This window comes from Cervus elaphus, chromosome 2 (genome assembly GCF_910594005.1).
Source record: "Cervus elaphus chromosome 2, mCerEla1.1, whole genome shotgun sequence".
In the NCBI taxonomy this organism is placed as follows: domain Eukaryota; kingdom Metazoa; phylum Chordata; class Mammalia; order Artiodactyla; family Cervidae; genus Cervus; species Cervus elaphus.
Genome location: NC_057816.1, coordinates 41573341 through 41590235, shown reverse-complemented (window position 1 = coordinate 41590235; position 16895 = coordinate 41573341). Strand labels below are relative to the sequence as shown.

The 16895-nt window shown below is 41.3% G+C and overlaps 1 long non-coding RNA gene across 1 annotated transcript in view; it reads left to right on the top strand.

Annotated features, from left to right (window-relative positions):
• The first annotated feature begins 914 nt into the window (after positions 1-914).
• Positions 915-16895, top strand: part of LOC122676827 — a 77274-nt gene continuing 61293 nt past the window's right edge. The window contains exons 1-2 of the long non-coding RNA XR_006335645.1: positions 915-1083; positions 7115-7340. This is a non-coding gene — a long non-coding RNA (uncharacterized LOC122676827). The remainder of the gene's footprint in view (positions 1084-7114; positions 7341-16895) is intronic.

Sequence of the window (16895 nt, the reverse complement as noted above, 5' to 3'; positions counted from 1 at the left end):
TTGACTTGCTCTCACTCACAACAGTGGAAAATGCTTTAATTTCTTAAAAAAAACAAATCTTCACTTAAGTCCAGCTAAATGGATATTGTGACAGTTCGCCATGCAAAACCAGACATGCTAAGAAACCTTCCTTTAGCCGTATGAGTACAAATGATTCCTGAAAACAGGGTCAGGTCCCAGATTACACAGCCAGTAAGTGGGAGAGATGTGATTCTGATCTTGGTCTGTCTGACCAAAGTTACTGTTCCCTCTGATCTTTAGAACAAAGCTGTGTCCTAAAGATCTGCTTTGCAGTGACCTAGATACTCAGATGTTTGTCGTTGGGTCAATGCTCTCATTTTCAGTTTTCATGCTACCATGCGTGCAAATTTATTACATGCACTTGATTTCTCCATATGGCTTCCACAGACACAACACGTGAAGAAACTCTGGCATCCAAAAAAGAAGGGAAGTCCCAGTTTGGTTTACGGTAGATAAGTGACTGAAATCCCAGGTAAGGCGTCTGTGTCTCACAGCAACTTAAGAGTAGTGGCTTTGAGCCACACAGCCTGAGGTTGAACGTTGTTTCTTCAGCTTGCTAACTTTGCAGGTCATGCCCTTCTTCCGAGCTCAGGCTCTCCATCTGTTATATGGTGCGTGCGTTGCATGTAAACCGGCAGCTGCAGTGGCCCTTGGTACAGGCTGGAACCTGGAGTCGGAAGGATGAGCAGCCGCACAAGCTCCCAGAGCCCCTAGACCAGGGCAGAGAACACGCTTGGACGCAGCCGGAAGTCCGCAGCCGGACGCACTGTGGACTTCCGGTCCGGGAAAGGACCCCGTCTCCAACAGGCGACAAGGAAATGAAGGACCTGCATCGCAGTTGACATTTCTGCCCACGAGTTCCGGCTTGCGTTAAGTGATGCCTCTGTGTTTGTGCAAGCTCCTGGTACAACGGTAGCTGCTCCAGCATACAGACAGCTCGAAGCAGTGGGCATGACTTGGCACAGGCTGGAACCCATGGATAGAAGGGCCAACAGCCGCATAACAAATTATAAAGTACCAGTGCTGAAGTGAAGAATTGTTTTGAGACTTTAATTAGAAGATGTAAGTACACAGCAGTTCCTGGAATATGGTAAAGTTTGGGGAACAGTTAAGGGTGATGACGAAGTGATGGAGATAAGGGTAATGATGGTGATGATGATCATGTTCATGATTATGTGATAAGATTCTAATAAACCACACTCATCCTTTATTCTCTGTTAGGCTCCATGCTACTGCTGAGCATATTACCCGAGTTAGATCTCACAAAATCCTTGAAAAGGCTATTTATTTTGTAGATGAAAAATCTAGGGCTCAGAGATAAGACCCAGGTATTCTGGCTCCAAGCATTCATTATACTATAAAGTCTTATTAAGAACCCTTTTTATTAAAAAATTGTCATAGGCTCATTTTTCTATACAAGATTTTGTATATGTCAAAGAATTTTATATACATTTTCTAGGTGTTGCTGATGTGTGGAAAGGAGTTGTTGAAAAATATGCTAACATGCAAATCAGAAATCAAATCATATTTTTCCCCCTTTAAAACCCAGTAGGACCATTAGAAGAGCTTCCATTGAAAATTCTGCTAAAAGCATGTATGGGTGCGTATTTAGAGCACCTGGAATGTTCATAAATTGCTGGCTAGAAAACTAGCAATTTCTTATGAACATAACATACATCAATCCTGTGACCCATCAATTCAACTCTGAGATATTTATTCAAGAGAATGAAAACAAATGTCCATAAAAATACTTACACATGAATATTCATAGTCACTTTATCCATAGCAATCTAAATTTGTAAATAGCCCAAATGTTCATCAGTAGAAAAATGGACAAGCAAGCTTTGGTAAACTCATATATCAGAATCCTAGTCACAACACAGATGCATCTTAAAACTCATTTGTCTGAGTGAAGGAAGTAAAGTAGTGTACACTGTTTGACTTCATTTTCATGAAGCACTAGAATAGGTAAAACTATTCTGTGATAATATTTAAAACAGTGATCACCTAAGTGTTGGGGATTGGCTTAAAGGGGCATGAAGGAGTGATCTAGAGTGATGAAAATGCTCATTGTCTTAGCAGGTATATATTCATCAAAGCTCATTGTAATAGTAAGATCTGTACATTGCACTGGGTATAAATTACCTTAGTTAGATCTCATAAATTATACCTTGATAAAAAGAAAATGCAATAGAAGCTATAATTTGATTTTTCATCAGAGTAGTATTTCACTTCATCGCTTCAGATTGAGGATTAATTTTAAGGCTATCCACAAGGACTAATTCTGAGACAGTTTTTATTGCTAAAGTTCCAGACCAAACTGCTTTTACTGCTACACAGAGACTGGTAGTTATAATCCCCCTCCCAGTATGCGATCACCCTACTTTTCTGTGATTCCCAAGTTTAGCTACATATGAACCATGAGCTAAAGACCACATGCCTCAGCCTTTCTTAAAGCTAGCTCTGGACATAAGATTTCATGCATGCTCAGTCATGTCTGACTCTACGATCCCACGGACCAGAGCCCACCTGGCTCCTCTTCAATAACAGTTTCCAGGCATGAATACTTGAGCTGGTTGCCATCTCCTCCTCTGGGCATCTTCCCGACCCAGGGGTGGAACCAGTGTCTCCTTCACTAGCAGGTGGATGCTTTACCACTGAGCCACCCGGGAATCCTAAACCTAAGATGAAGTTCTGCCTGGTTGAACATAAGCAACTTCTGCATTAAGATCTTAAAAGGGAAAGAGTGCTTTCTCCTCTCTGTTACCCTTCTCTGCTGGCCAAAATGTACTTCCAGCAATTATAACATCGAACTACTTTTAGACATGTGGGTAAGACAATGATGGAGCATTAAGGTAAAAGGAGCTTGGGTTCAACATTGCCCTGGGCCACTTAACAAGACTTCTAAAGGAGAAAGAAATAAATCTCTCTCTTCTTTATGCTACTGTATTTGGGGTGTCTTGTTAATAGCCACCTCATCCACACCCTGCTTAAGAAAACCACCCCATGTGTAAGCAAACTCTTTATGATCATGCTTCAGGGCTCCACTGAACATCTGCTTGAGAAGAGGTTCCCAAAAGGATGTGAGGCAGAGATTACTGTCAAATTGGATCTTCAGCATCCACAAATGAATGTCCAGCCCCAAAGGAGGCAGGATTCCTGAAATATACACAGGGTAGACGGTATCTCCAGATGCCCTATGCAGCTCATGAGCTTTTGCATAAGCATTACATTCTAGGGTTTGAATGCAATGTTTGAATGAGGGTTTACAGAGACAGCGGGGGGACCTTAAAAACAAATCCAGAATGCTTCTAGGTGCTTTTTTCCCCTGACTCCTCAGAGAGATCGTTTCCCTGTCAGTTTGATCTGACTTTGAAGGTTTCATTGCATCTCATCAGTTTACACTTAGGCTTCCCTTGTGGCTCAGTTGGTAAGGAATCCACCTGCAAAGCAGGAGACCCAGGTTTGACCCCTGGATGGGGAAGATCTTCTGGAGAAGGAAATGGTAACCCACTCCAGTATTCTTACCTGGAGAATTCTATGGAGAGAGGAGTCTGGTGGACTGTTGTCCATGGGGTCGCAAAGAGTCATACACAACTGAGCGTCTGAGTGTCTATAGTTTACACTTTACTTATTTTATCTTCATTTGCTTCCAGTTTTGACACAGCAAGCCTGTTATATCCCTTGCTGCATTTTAATCAGCCTGTATGATAACCTCTGGGTCAATACTTAATTCTCTGACATTAATGTGCCCAAGAGACTTAAATCACCTCTTAGGTAATACATCACCCTTTGCACTTCCCAAAGTAAATTCACTTTTTTCAGCATATTCAATCTCCCAACAAACCTGGATTAAGCAGAAAGTTTTAGTATTTCCATCTTACAGATGAGATACTTGAGGCACAGAAAAATAACATGTCCAAGATTACATAAAGAGATGGTGTGAAACTGGATCATCTGATTGAGTCTAATATGCTCTTAAGGAAACAACAATCTCCATCCTTGGTGCCTTGTTTCAACTGCAGGATCAGAGATACAAGCAGAGCACTTATGTCTACACAAGGGGATGATGAGTGAGGACAAAAAAAGAAAGAGTTTTCATTCCCACAACTTAATCTTCCCTCCCTGTTTTGGTAAATGGCAGCAACATCAGTCTAGCTGTCTAAGACAGAAAATTGACTTCATCCAAGACATTTCCCTTTTCCACAACAATCATCCGCTAAGTTGTATTCTTTCAACCTCTTTAATATCTCAAAAGATATGTCCCACACATTTTCTGATGCTTACTGTGTGGGCCTTTACAATATCCAGCCTGGTTTAATCAATAACATTCGGACTTTTATCCTTGTCTCCATTTTTTATCTCTTCCATTCCATCCTGCCCACTGTTGCCTCGTGATCTTTCTATAAGATGGATCTGGCCCTGACACTTCCTGCTTAATCTGCTTTAATTGCTTCCTTTAATTTTCTGGATGGAACTTAGATTCTTCATCAGCGCATACGAGGCCCTTCATATCTGATACCCTCACATGTCTGCAGATTCCTTTCTTCTTCTACACTGCATCCACACTTCGTTCTGCCCACACCAAGCTATTAACACTTAGCTTTTTCCAATGCCTGCCTCATTCTGTTTGCTTTCTTCATGCCACACTTTGAAAACGCCAATGTATTTAGAGACCACATGAGTGTGTAAAACAGCCTGAGTTTAAGGCAATAGGGAGCAGCGAAAACTATGGCAAGTGTGCAAAAACCCACTGAAAGTCAAATTTAAAACACTATGCTGAGACCAAGGGCTTCCCTCATAGCTCAGTTGGTAAAGAATCTGCCTGCAATACAGGAGACCCAGGTTCAGTTCCTGGGTCAGGAACATCCCTTGGAGAAGGAAATAGCAACCCACTCCAGTATTCTTGCCTGGAGAATCCCATGGACAGAGGAGCCTGGCAGAAAACAGTCCATCGGGTTGCAGGAGTCAGACACAACTTAGCGATTAAAGAGAGAGAGAGATGCTGAGCTCAAACAGAACTTTTCTGAAGAACTATTCCAGCTGCAGGCAACCAGATTATAGCTGTGATGTTTCTGTACAGACGACTTCATATAGCAACAAGATCATGTTCCTCTTCTACTTTGTCTCACTCATTACAACTAAATCTTTAATGCTCAACTTGATCATCACTGCCTCTGATTGCAGGACTCTTCATTTTGCATACATTCTCTCCTAATGTGGCTCTTTTATACTTTTCTGCCACCTCTTTTATGACATGATATCCTTGAAGGCAAAGATTGGTTATGTCTTATTGAACCTCAGCTTCCAGTGCCTAGCATATAGTTGGTGCTTATTAAGTATTTGAGTGGATGACTGTTGTCAATCAATTTGTGTTTGAATGGAATGGATTTCTATGAGTAAATGACCTCCATTTATTATTCTGACCCATGTTGGGACAGTCTGTGTTGACGGGGATGAGATTTCCTTCATCAGATTCACCCTGTTTCCTTGGAGAAGGAATATTTTCCATAGCTCTGAGGTAATGTTTCTCTTTAAGGTCCCCACGATCCCTTTTTCATTTTAAATAGATGAATGTCAGTAATCTGGGCTTATGCAAAAGTACCCTTTCTTCCTGAAAAACGCAACTAAGATTTTGTTTGGTTTTCTTTTGCAGTTAATTGACTGTCATTGAACAGTATACAAAAGAGAAATGCCACCACATCAGAGTTTCATTTCCAAACAAATGCCATGTTATGAAAAGCAGTTAAATATTAAGATTGTCAGCTCTTCATTTTCAGTAATCTATGTGTGCATAATGTAGCAAGTTAACAGAGATAATGGGATCATAATTGGCTTGGAAAATGAGGTTAGAGGAATAATGGCATAAGATGGACTTCGGAAGGAATGTCCCTATACAGTGTCCCTAGTGTAAAGAGAAGAGCAAGTCGCCAGCAGAAGAGCACCCTCCTAGGCAGTGCCTTGCTTTAGTGAGCCTGGTAACTAAGTGTGGTGGGGGCAAAAAGAACAAACTTATCAAATTCCCCTAAAGGGAAGGAAAGAAGGACTCATTTGTTCCATTGAACAGCCGGGTGCTTCGCAAATTTGTTGTTGTGTTGTTCAGTCACTAAGTCATGTCTGACTCTTTGCCACCCCATAAAACTGCAGCACCCCAGATTTCCCTGTTCTTCACTAACTCCCAGGGTTTGCTCAAACTCATGTCCATTGAGTCGGTGATGCCATCCAACCATTTCATCCTGTGTCGTCCCCTTCTTCTCCTGCCCTCAATCTTTCCCAGCATCAGGGTCTTTTCCAGTGAGTAGACTCTTTGCATTAGGTGACCAAAGTGTTGGAGCTTCAGCTTCAGCTCAGTCCTTCCAATGAATATTCAGGGTTGATTTCCTTTAGGATTGACTGGTTTGATCTCCTTGCAGTCCGAAGACTCTCAAGAGTCTTCTCCAGCACCACAGTTCAAAAGCATCAATTCTTCAGCATTCAGCTTTCTTTATGGTCCAGTTCTCACATATGTACGTGGCTACTGGAAAAACCATAGCTTTGACTATATGGACCTTTGTTGGCAAAGTGGTGTCTCTGCTTTTTAATATGCTTTTTAGCTTTGTCATAGCTTTCCTTCCAAGGAGCAAGTGTCTTTTAATTTTGTGGCTGCAGTTACCATCTGCAGTGATTTTGGAGCCCCCAAAAATAAAGTTTGTCACTGTTTCCATTTTTTTCCCCATCTATTTGCCATGAAGTGATGGGACCGGATGTCATGATCTTCATTATTTCAATGTTGAATTTAAGCCAGTTTTTTCACTCTGTTCTTTCACCCTCTGATCAAGAGGCTCTTTAGTTTCTCTCCACTTTCTGATAGTATCTATCAGATGGTAGATGGTATCTATCTATCTGATGATACCTATCATCTGAGGTTATCAATATTTCTCCTGGCAATCTTGATTGCAGCTTGTGAGTCTTCTAGCCTGGCATTTTACATGATGCGCTCTGCATATAAGTTAAATAAACAGTGACAATATACAGCCTTGATGTACTCCATTCACAATTTTGGTACCAGTTCATTGTTCCATGTCTGATTCTAACTGCTGCCTCTTGTCACAAGGAAGAAGAAATAGAAGGACAGACATCTAAGCATGACATTGTGACAGAGCCCTGAAGGCGGATCTTTGATGAGATCATTAAAGGAACATGACTGTAATCCGGCTGCTTCTGTGCCTGACACAAGGATCCCACATCTGCCTGAGGCTGCCAGCTCTGAAGAGACCACTGATGGAAGCTGGGGAAATGGCAAGAGTAAATTGGAGACGGATACACCATTATTCTCTGAAGTAAGTGATGAGGGTATCGCAGAATAGAGAGAGGATTGTTGCAGAAATAGAGTTAAAGAGGGACTGATAAAAGCCTTCTGTCCCATCCTCCTACTTTCAGGAGGAATGACGTCTAAGCCAACAGGGAAAGAAGTAAAGCTGTGCTTAGCTTGTAGCCGAGGAACTCTGCCACGCCTTATAGGGAGAGGTTTGTATTAGTATATACCTGATAAACAAGCCAGAGTGAGTCTCAATGCCAAGCTTTCCCCCCTAAATTGGGGAAATTCTGAAGGCCGGAGAAATAGCAAATGTATAGATTCTCTGTTTCCTACCACTTTAGGGGGTAGCACCCAGGGATCTAGCTGGCTGTCCCTGGACTCTGGGAGATGGGCCATCATCCTCAGGCACTGGGACTTTTAGGCCATGTGACTGGGGAAGTGCTGGCCCTGCACTGCCGTCATCGGGGTCTGGAGTCCAGGGCTTGTGGCTCCCAAGACGCAGAGAGAACCCTGTCCTCCAACCTGTCCCCTGACCTCAGCATTGTAGTTGGAAAAGACACCCCCGTATGTTGGTTGCTGCTGGCTGAGGTCCCATGTCGTTCAACAGTTTAAAACCCTTTAATTCTACTGCTGACAGAAGTCCAAAGTCTACAACATGGCACGCAAGGCCTTTCTAGACCTGAACCCTACGTACCTGTTCCAGATGATCCATCCTACTTCCTACATTCTCCCTCTACTTGGGCAAAACCCAGAGGTCAAGTTCCTGTGCATGTATGTCCATTTGCCCGCAGGGTTCCTGCCTGAACATACTGTGGGGTCTTAACCAACCTTTGGTGCCTGTTGTAACATACCCTCTTACAAAGTGAAATGAATCTCCTCAACAGATCTGCCTCCTCCCTTTATTTGGGCACCATGTCCCTCACGCATCTCTCTATTTTTATACATATGAGTCAACACAAGCACTTAAGATAGTGTTTTGCAAATGGAATACACTCAATACAAGTTATGTGGTATATGATTGTTTTTTTATCACAGAATTTTGCACTTATCATTTATGTCTGCGTCTATCTCTACTACTAGACTATAAATGTCTTGATGGAAGGGACTCTGAAGGGTTTATCTTTGCCCTCCCAGCACTCTCTCTCCAGCTGTGTCTCCAGTTAGAATATAAATAACTCTTTATTCCCCGGTGAAGGCAAGACCATTGTAGTATAAAGAGCTTTGAAGGGAAGAAATAATCTCAGTTCAAATTCTAACTTTGCCGTTTCCTACCTGAGACTTTCAGTATAATTCTTAACTCCATAGATCCTTGGCTTCCTTATCGTTAAAGTCAGAGGGAAATATCGACATCCTAAGTTGTTTTTCCTTAGGCTGATGTGCAGTTATATTTATTAAGTATCTGTCCCACAGTAGGTTGGCATGGATATGCCACCCGACCTGGAGAAGAAAGTAAAAGTCAACAGGATGCTAGGGGTGGGGATGTGTTAACAGGACGGATTTATTAGAAGGGGAAGTTTTTCCAAACTTCAGAGTTATAGGAAAAATGAGTCATGCAAGCATTTCTAACTACTTGGCTCTTTTACTGTGAAATACAAAAGAACATAATTATGTGAGGCTGGCAAAGATTTTTAACTTTAATGTGAAACTTTCAGAAATCCAAAATGCAATCTAGAGTTTTAAAAATCAGGTCCAGACGTATAGTATTCCTCTCCTTTAGAAAGTGACTTGGTGAAGAAGTACTTGAGCTCAAGGGGAAAGAATTTAGGACATTAAACTTAAAAGAGCAATACTTCACTATGAACCTGGTGCTGGAGGAAAAAGGAAGATTTAAGTTTTGGAAAAGTCTGCCCGGCTCTCTCTGTCTCTCCCTCTGTCTCCCTTTCACCCTTTCTGTCTCTCATTCTCTATTTACAGAGCAACAGTTATCAAAAAGGAGCAGCATTTTAAGCATATAATACCAGACTTTAATTTATTGCACAATCACTTCGGGTAAAATCATATTCTTCTGTTACCCATGTCTTTCTTTCCGATTGAAGAATAATAAAAGGAACTAGTTCTGTGAAGCAAAGTAGGAACAATGGCCTCTGGTTATGTAACAGTCATTACCTGGGACTTCCCTGGTGGCACCAGTGGTTTAAAAAAAAAAAAAAAAATCTTTCTGCCAATGCAGGAGATTCAAGAGATGCAAGTTTGATCCCCGGGTGGGGAAGATCCCCTGGAGAAGGAAATGGCAACCCACTGCAGTGTCTTGCCTGAAAAATTGCATGGACAGAGGCACCTAGTGGGCTACAGTCCACGGGGTCGTGAAGAATTGAACACGACTTAGCACACGCCTTGGGGTTTTTAACCGCCTCGGCAATGCAGCAACGCACAAAGCGTGGGGTGCGTTTAAAATCTTTTCATCTTCCTGTTGCATTTCCTTATGTTCTTAGGCACAGATTCAGCTTCACCTACTATCGTCTGCCATCCATTCGGTTGTTTTGTTTCTTAAGGATAATAGTCTAGATTTTTACATTACTCATTAAGAAGCTTTATTTACTTTTCATTATTTCTGTTGATGTTCAAAGAAGACTTGGTGGGATTTCCCTGGTGGGCCAGTGATTAAGAAGCTGCCTTGTGATGCAGGGGGCGCGGGTTCAGTCCCTGGTCTGGGAACTAAGATCCCATATCCCATGGAGCACCTAGACCCAAACACTCAAACTACCCAAACCTCAACTACTAAACCCACAGCCACAACTAGAGAGTCTGTGCACCACAGCGAAAGATCCCACGTGACACAATGAAGATCGTGCATGCTACTACTAAGACCTGACCAGCCAAATAATGTAGATAAATAGTTAAGAAAAAGAGAAGGCTTGGTGAGGAAAGGGAGACAGTTATTATATCTTGCCCTTGACATGAAACAAAGAATTCAAGAAATCAAGTGGTTTTGCCCAAGATTACATAATACAGGCATGCAAGCTAGTGTCTCCAGTCCCTGGACTTGCTTCACTGGACCAGCAGGTGCTACCTGGCTTTGGGCAGGACAGAATCACCAATGCAAGTGTGGTTCGGGCTGCAAACTCTAGGCCATTCTTCCCAAGTGTTAGAGCTGTTTATAGCATCCTTTCTTCTTTCCACTTTCTGCTCAGCTGCATCTTGCAGCTGAAATGCAGTTTCCTTTCTGGAGGGATTCAGAACTCATAAACCACTGTCACTCTTCCCTGCAAACACCACCGTTACTACTGGGTTTTCTGATCATAATCGCGCTCTATCCTCAGCCAACCTCAATTTCTCTTATGAATGAGATAGGGAAAAGAAAATAGGGATGTGAAATCCAATTGTCTAGGTTGGAAAGTGGGAGAACTTATGTTCAGATTGTGACCTTGTGCCTTAGGATAAATGAACCTGTTTGACTTAGCTTGGGCCAGTCTCCACATTAGTCCAGTTATCTTTGGTCAAATGCAGAGGTCAGCTGATACATAAATACAGCTATTTAGGCTGACTGGTATTTAGCAGGAACTGGTAGATGATATCAGAGATGGAGTCAGGGGCTGAGATACCCTAAATACTGGCCCAATGCAGATAGAACACTAGGAGATAAAGCTTCTAGAAGAGGATAGCAAGTCTGTCTGGTAGGCAGGGTGCAGTGAATCTGCTTAGCGTTGCTCAGCACAGACATTTCCCTTCAGCATACTGGGAAAGAGGTTTCTTGGTCCAAGTTATGTTTGAAAGAGCTGGGGTAGGAAAAGAAGAAAGATGAACATAAGACAGATTTGTCTGCAAAACTAAATCCTATAACATGGCCCAATACTTTGACCTGTGCACAGACATGCATTTGGTGCCCTGAGATTCTGAGTTATTCAAACATGAAATCAAACTTTGAATTCATTCATTCACTGTATTCAGCTGCTGCTGATTGAGAACAGTATTTTTCAAGTCCTGGAAATACAAAAATGTCTGATATAGGCTTAAAGAATCTCAAAGACTGGTGGGACAGACAGTCATATAAACAATTAAATGCAACATAATTACCTACATACATTATGCCATTAGGATGTGATTGAAAAAAAACCAGTTTCATCTGGGTGGTTAGCAAAGACTTCAGAGAGACTCTAGAAGACTCTTGGGAAGAAATGTTACCTGATTGATTTTTTTTTTAAATGTGACACTCTGGTAGATGCTAATGAGAAAAATAATTTGACTCCTTTATAAAAGATTACTACATTGAATAGAGTGGACATGGACGGTCTCTGTGAGATGATGACATTTATTTGCTCAGTCACTTTAGTTGTGTCCAACTCTTGGAACTCTATGGACTGTAGCCCTCCAGGCTCCTCTGTATGGGATTCCCCAGGCAAGAATACTGGAGTGGGTTGCCATTTCCTTCTGCAAGGGATCTTCCCAGGGATCGAACCCAGGTCTCCTGCACTGCAGGCAGATCCTTTGCTGACTGAGCCAGCAGGGAGGCCCTGATGATATTTTTGTGTTGCTGTGCTTAGGTGCTCAGTTGTGTCCAACCCTTTGCAGCCCCACAGACTGTAGCCCACCAGGCTCCTCTGTCTATGGGGAGTCTCCAGGCAAGAATACTAGAGTGGGTTGCCATGCCCTCCTCCAGGGAATCTTCCCAACCCTGGGATTGAACACAGCTCTCCTGCATTGCAGGTGGATTCTTTACCATCTGGGCCACCAGAGAAGCCCGATATTCATACTGAGGTCTGAAGGATGAGAGGCACCAGCCATGTTAAGAGAGGACAAAAAGGCCATTCCAGGTGGATGGAACAGCATGTGATAAAAAGCCTTGCATAAAGGAAGAGCTTGGCTGCAAAAGGAACATAATTAAAGTAGTGAACAGGCAGAAAACAGTAAAAGATGAGGCTGGAGAGATTGGCAGAGGCCCCATCATACAGGGTCTGGAATCAGGTTTTACCTTCCGTGTCACAGGCAGCCTTTGGAAGGCATTTCAGGACTAAGACACACTTTGTTTGCAGGGAACCCCGTGTCGTGTTGCCTGAACACAGCCTGAGAGCAAGAAAGGATGCAACCCAGTGTTGGAGGGGGACCCACAGGCAGAACCCCACAGTGGAGTGTCTTCCCATTGCACCGTGATGATGAGGGACAGGCAAAGCTCTGAAAGAGGAGCTACCTGATGAAATCGTGGTTTTAGATTGTACTTGCTAAGGATGGACCAGAGGGAGGCAAGACTCTCCTCAGTCTTGTAAACTAGGCCCCTGAAGTGGAAGGGGGCAGGGAAGTGCCAACACCAACAGCCTGGGCTTTCAGCACCACTTTGGCCTTCAGTAAGGTGTGCGAGGTACAACCCTTCTGAGATATCTTTCTCCATTGATACTTAGGTACCTGGATCATGAACTCAATAGATAGCAATGGACTGGAAAGCCCTAACATGAGAGATTTTCCCTTTTTCTTTATCTTGTGGTTTTTATCTATTTCTTTCTAGCACTAACACAAAATCTTAATAATGGCCAAAGTTGGTAATAGTAATATGTGTCTAGATGGCAACATTCTTAGGATTCTGGGAATGATGCAATTTCTTAAATGTGGTATATATAGATATATACACACACACATAGGTTCCTCTTGAGACATGTTAATATGTCCTGTTGGCCTTCTAGAAATTTGTATAGAAGTGCTTTAAGATGGAAATATTAGCTTTTTGGAGGTGCCCATTCCAGTGTGAGAAAAGCATCCAGCCATTGCAAAAATAAACCAGAGTTCATGAAGCAGGCAACCCAAGGTTGAAATGGAACAGAATAAGGGGCAACAGGAGGATAGGGAATGTTCATAATGTTTGGGGACTTCATTTGTCCTGAAAATTGAAAAAGTATTTGTTTAAGAGGAATTTTAATTTGTTTTTGGAATCTAGGTGACCGTAGAATTAACTAAAATCAAGCAAGATTGAAGTAAAGAGAGGATAATCTCTATCAAGGTGGCCAGAAACACACTCATGATTCAGCTTATTTTAAAACCCAAGGACCTATTTGTTTAAACTAATTTGACCAAAAAAGAAAGAAGAATGTGGTAGTATCTCCTGTTATTCCTGTGTAGATCTCTTGTTTAGTCTCCAGACAGGACACTCCCATGGTCCATGTATTTCCTTTTTAGAAGCATGTGATTGGCAGTTCCACTTAGATGACTTGGTTATTTCTTTAAAAATAAACAAAATATATAGAATAGATAGAACAGAATAAGGGTAAGAATAATAATGTATATTTATATTACATGAAGGGTACATGAGTACCCTTAATGGAATAATGATGCTGAAAGCACTTTGTAAAATTCTCTACAAGAATATTACTTCCAAAACATCTAGAGAATGTGTATTATTGAACATAATAATTAACAAACAATTAATATAGTGGGCTTCCCTGGTGGCTCAGTGGTAAAAGAATCTGGCTTGGGAAGATCCCCTGGAGAAGCAAATGACAACCCACTCAAGTATTCTTCCCTGGGAAATCCCATGGAGAGAGGAACCTGGCGGGCTGCAGTCCATGGGGTTGGAAAAGAGTCAAACATGACTTAGTGAATGAAAGTGAAAGTCGCTCAGTCATGTTCAACTCTTCATGGCCCCATGGACTATCCAGTCCATGGAATTCTCCAGGCCAGAATACTGGAGTGGCCAGCCTTTCCCTTCTCCAGGGGATCTTCCCAACCCAGGGATCAAACCCACATCTCCCACACAGCAGGCAGATTCTTTACCAGCTGAGCCACAAGGGAAGTCCAAGAATACTGGAGTGGGTAGCCTATCCCTTCTCTAGGGTATCTTCCCAACCTAGGAATCAAACCTTTAAACAACAACAGTTGAGGTAGTGGCCATCATACCAGACCTGAAAAATCCCCAAATCAGCTTTGGATAGTCTGGATTTCCCAATGTGGCTGCCTCATTGTCACTGTTAATCAATGCTGGGACTTCAGCTACCATTCAACCATATAGAACTAGCTTTTCAATTTTTAAGCATAACACAATGTTGTAATCAGACATACTCAAATTTCATATTTCAAAAGTCATTGTCTTCTCATAGAATAAATGAAATCTGATATTGTCTTGAATATCTTGACAGATGGGCTCATCATTTCAGAGCAGATGGCAAGAAGATTAGGCTAAACTTTGAAATCTTAAATACTAGACATATGAACAGCTATGCAAGAGCTAAAGACACTGAAAATACCCTTCTAGACTGTCTGCATTTGAAGGGGATATTTGTTTGAAACTCAAATATTCTTTTGCTCTGGGGAAACTTAGATTTTCCTTGCAACACATACATTCTGCTTTCTAAAGAGCAGAGACTTGGTATCAGACTGACTTGGGTTTTGAATCTAGATCTGCTGTTTACTAATAAGTGATGAGATACTTCAACTTAGTTTCCAGATCTATAAAGGCTTGGTCAGTAATACTTGCCTTGTGAAACTGGGGTGGAGGGGGCGGGGGAAGTGGAGAATTTAATGAGATAGCACAAGTGAAATATCTCAAAAATATCCATCCCTACAAATACTTTTCTTGACTGACAAATTATAAACTTGTTCTGCACTTGTAACTAAATAGAAAGTGGAATGTGTTTTTCCATAAACATTATTTTTGGAGTTTTAAAAATATATATAAATTTTTATATATTTTTGGGGGGGATTCCCTGGTGGCTCAGTGGATAAAGAATTTGCCTTCAATGTATCAGATGCAGGAGGCCCAAGTTCAATCCCTGGGTTGGGAAGATCCCCTGGAGAAGGGCATGGCAACCCATTCCAGTATTCTTGCCTGGAGAATTTCATGGACAGAGGAGCCTGACGGGCTGCAGTCCAGAAGGTCACAAAGAGTAGGACACAACTGAAGTGACTGAGCACACACCATATATTTTATATCTATCTATATGTATATAGATACTTATATATAATAAAGAGGACTTTAAGAAACAGAAAACAGCAAATAGGATAAATACATATATAAATATACCAAAGTGCAGGCATACATGTGGAAGATACACATTCACCTTATTTTTGCATTCACACTGAGTTGCTTCAGCCGTGTTTGACTCTTTGCGACCCCGTGAACTCTAGCCCTCCAGGCTCCTCTGTCCATGGGATTTTCCAGGCAAGAAATGGATAGATCCCTAGGTGGGGAAGATCCCCTGGAGGAAGGCATGGCAACATACTCCAGAGGAACCAGGTTGCTTCTTTGGATCCTGAAAACCCTAGCCTATTTGCCTTCTCTTTCTTCTTCAAAGTCTTCCTGTGTTTGTTTTATATATAACGTCTAGGATTTCTAGCTGTACTTAGCAGCAGAAGCAGGGAAAAGTACATCTCCTCAGTCTTTCTGGATGCAGAAATCCTACTGCTTGGTATTTCTCTGTCATTGGGCAGTCCCATCAATTCCCCGAAACCAATTTTCTTATTTATGTAACTTCTTTATGTAATTGGTACATGAATAAGTAGTTTAATTAGCAGTAAATTAATTAATGATTTGCAATAAGTATTAGTTAATAATTAGCTAGCTAAATTAATAATTTATAATAACTAAATCAATAAATGATAAATAGCTGATAATTATTCATTAATAGTTAGCAATAACTAGTTTAATAATTAACAGAAATAATTAGTACATGTTCTTATTTATGTAATTAGTACCAGTCTAACATGAATAATAAAATGAAGACAAAACACCAATCTACAGCTATTATAAGGATGAAATGAAGTAATAGATATGTAAGCACTCCCAAAATTATAAAATGCTACACAGAAAAGTGGTTTGTGTATCTTCCATGTATCTATATGGACTGTTGTATCTATTGCATATAAATATATGTGTTTATACACACATATACAGACAAACACATATATCAGTTCAGTTCAGTTCAGTCATTCAGTCGCGTCCGACTCTTTGCGACCCCATGAATCACAGCACACCAGGCCTCCCTGTCCATCACCAACTCCCAGAGTCTACTCAAACTCATGTCCATTGAGTCGGTGATGCCATCCAGCCATTTCATCCTCTGTCGTCCCCTTCTCCTCCTGCCCCCAACCCCTCCCAGCATCAGGGTCTTTTCCATATACATAGCTATATCTAAAAAATAGCTCCTGTTTCTCAGGAATGTTTAAAAGATTATGAATAAATAACACAAATAAATAGTTTCCACAGTTAATTCTACATTAACAATGATTTGAAATTTTAGTGTATGATTATGTGATGAGAAAAGCATTTGAAAATTGAAAAAATAATGAATCTGGTTATTTCATGTCCATTTGAGAGGAACATGCTCTTCTGCATTATCTACTTGCACTGTCAATGTAATGATCACGTAAACCCTGTAACAGCTAAATGGAACTTCCCTGGCAATTCAGTAGTTGGAGCTTCACTTTCCAGCGCAGGGATGCAGGTTTGATCCCTGGTTGGGCAGCTAGGATTCCACATGCCTCACAGCCAAAAAAATAAAAACATAAAACAAAAGCAGTATTGTAACAAATTCAGTAAAGACTTAAAAAACGGTTCACGAAAAAAAAAAAAAAAAACTTTAATACAAAAATTGACAGCTAAAATTCCAAGTTAACTTTGCTGAGAAACAACAGCCAAAAATGTAGCATTAGAGATCAT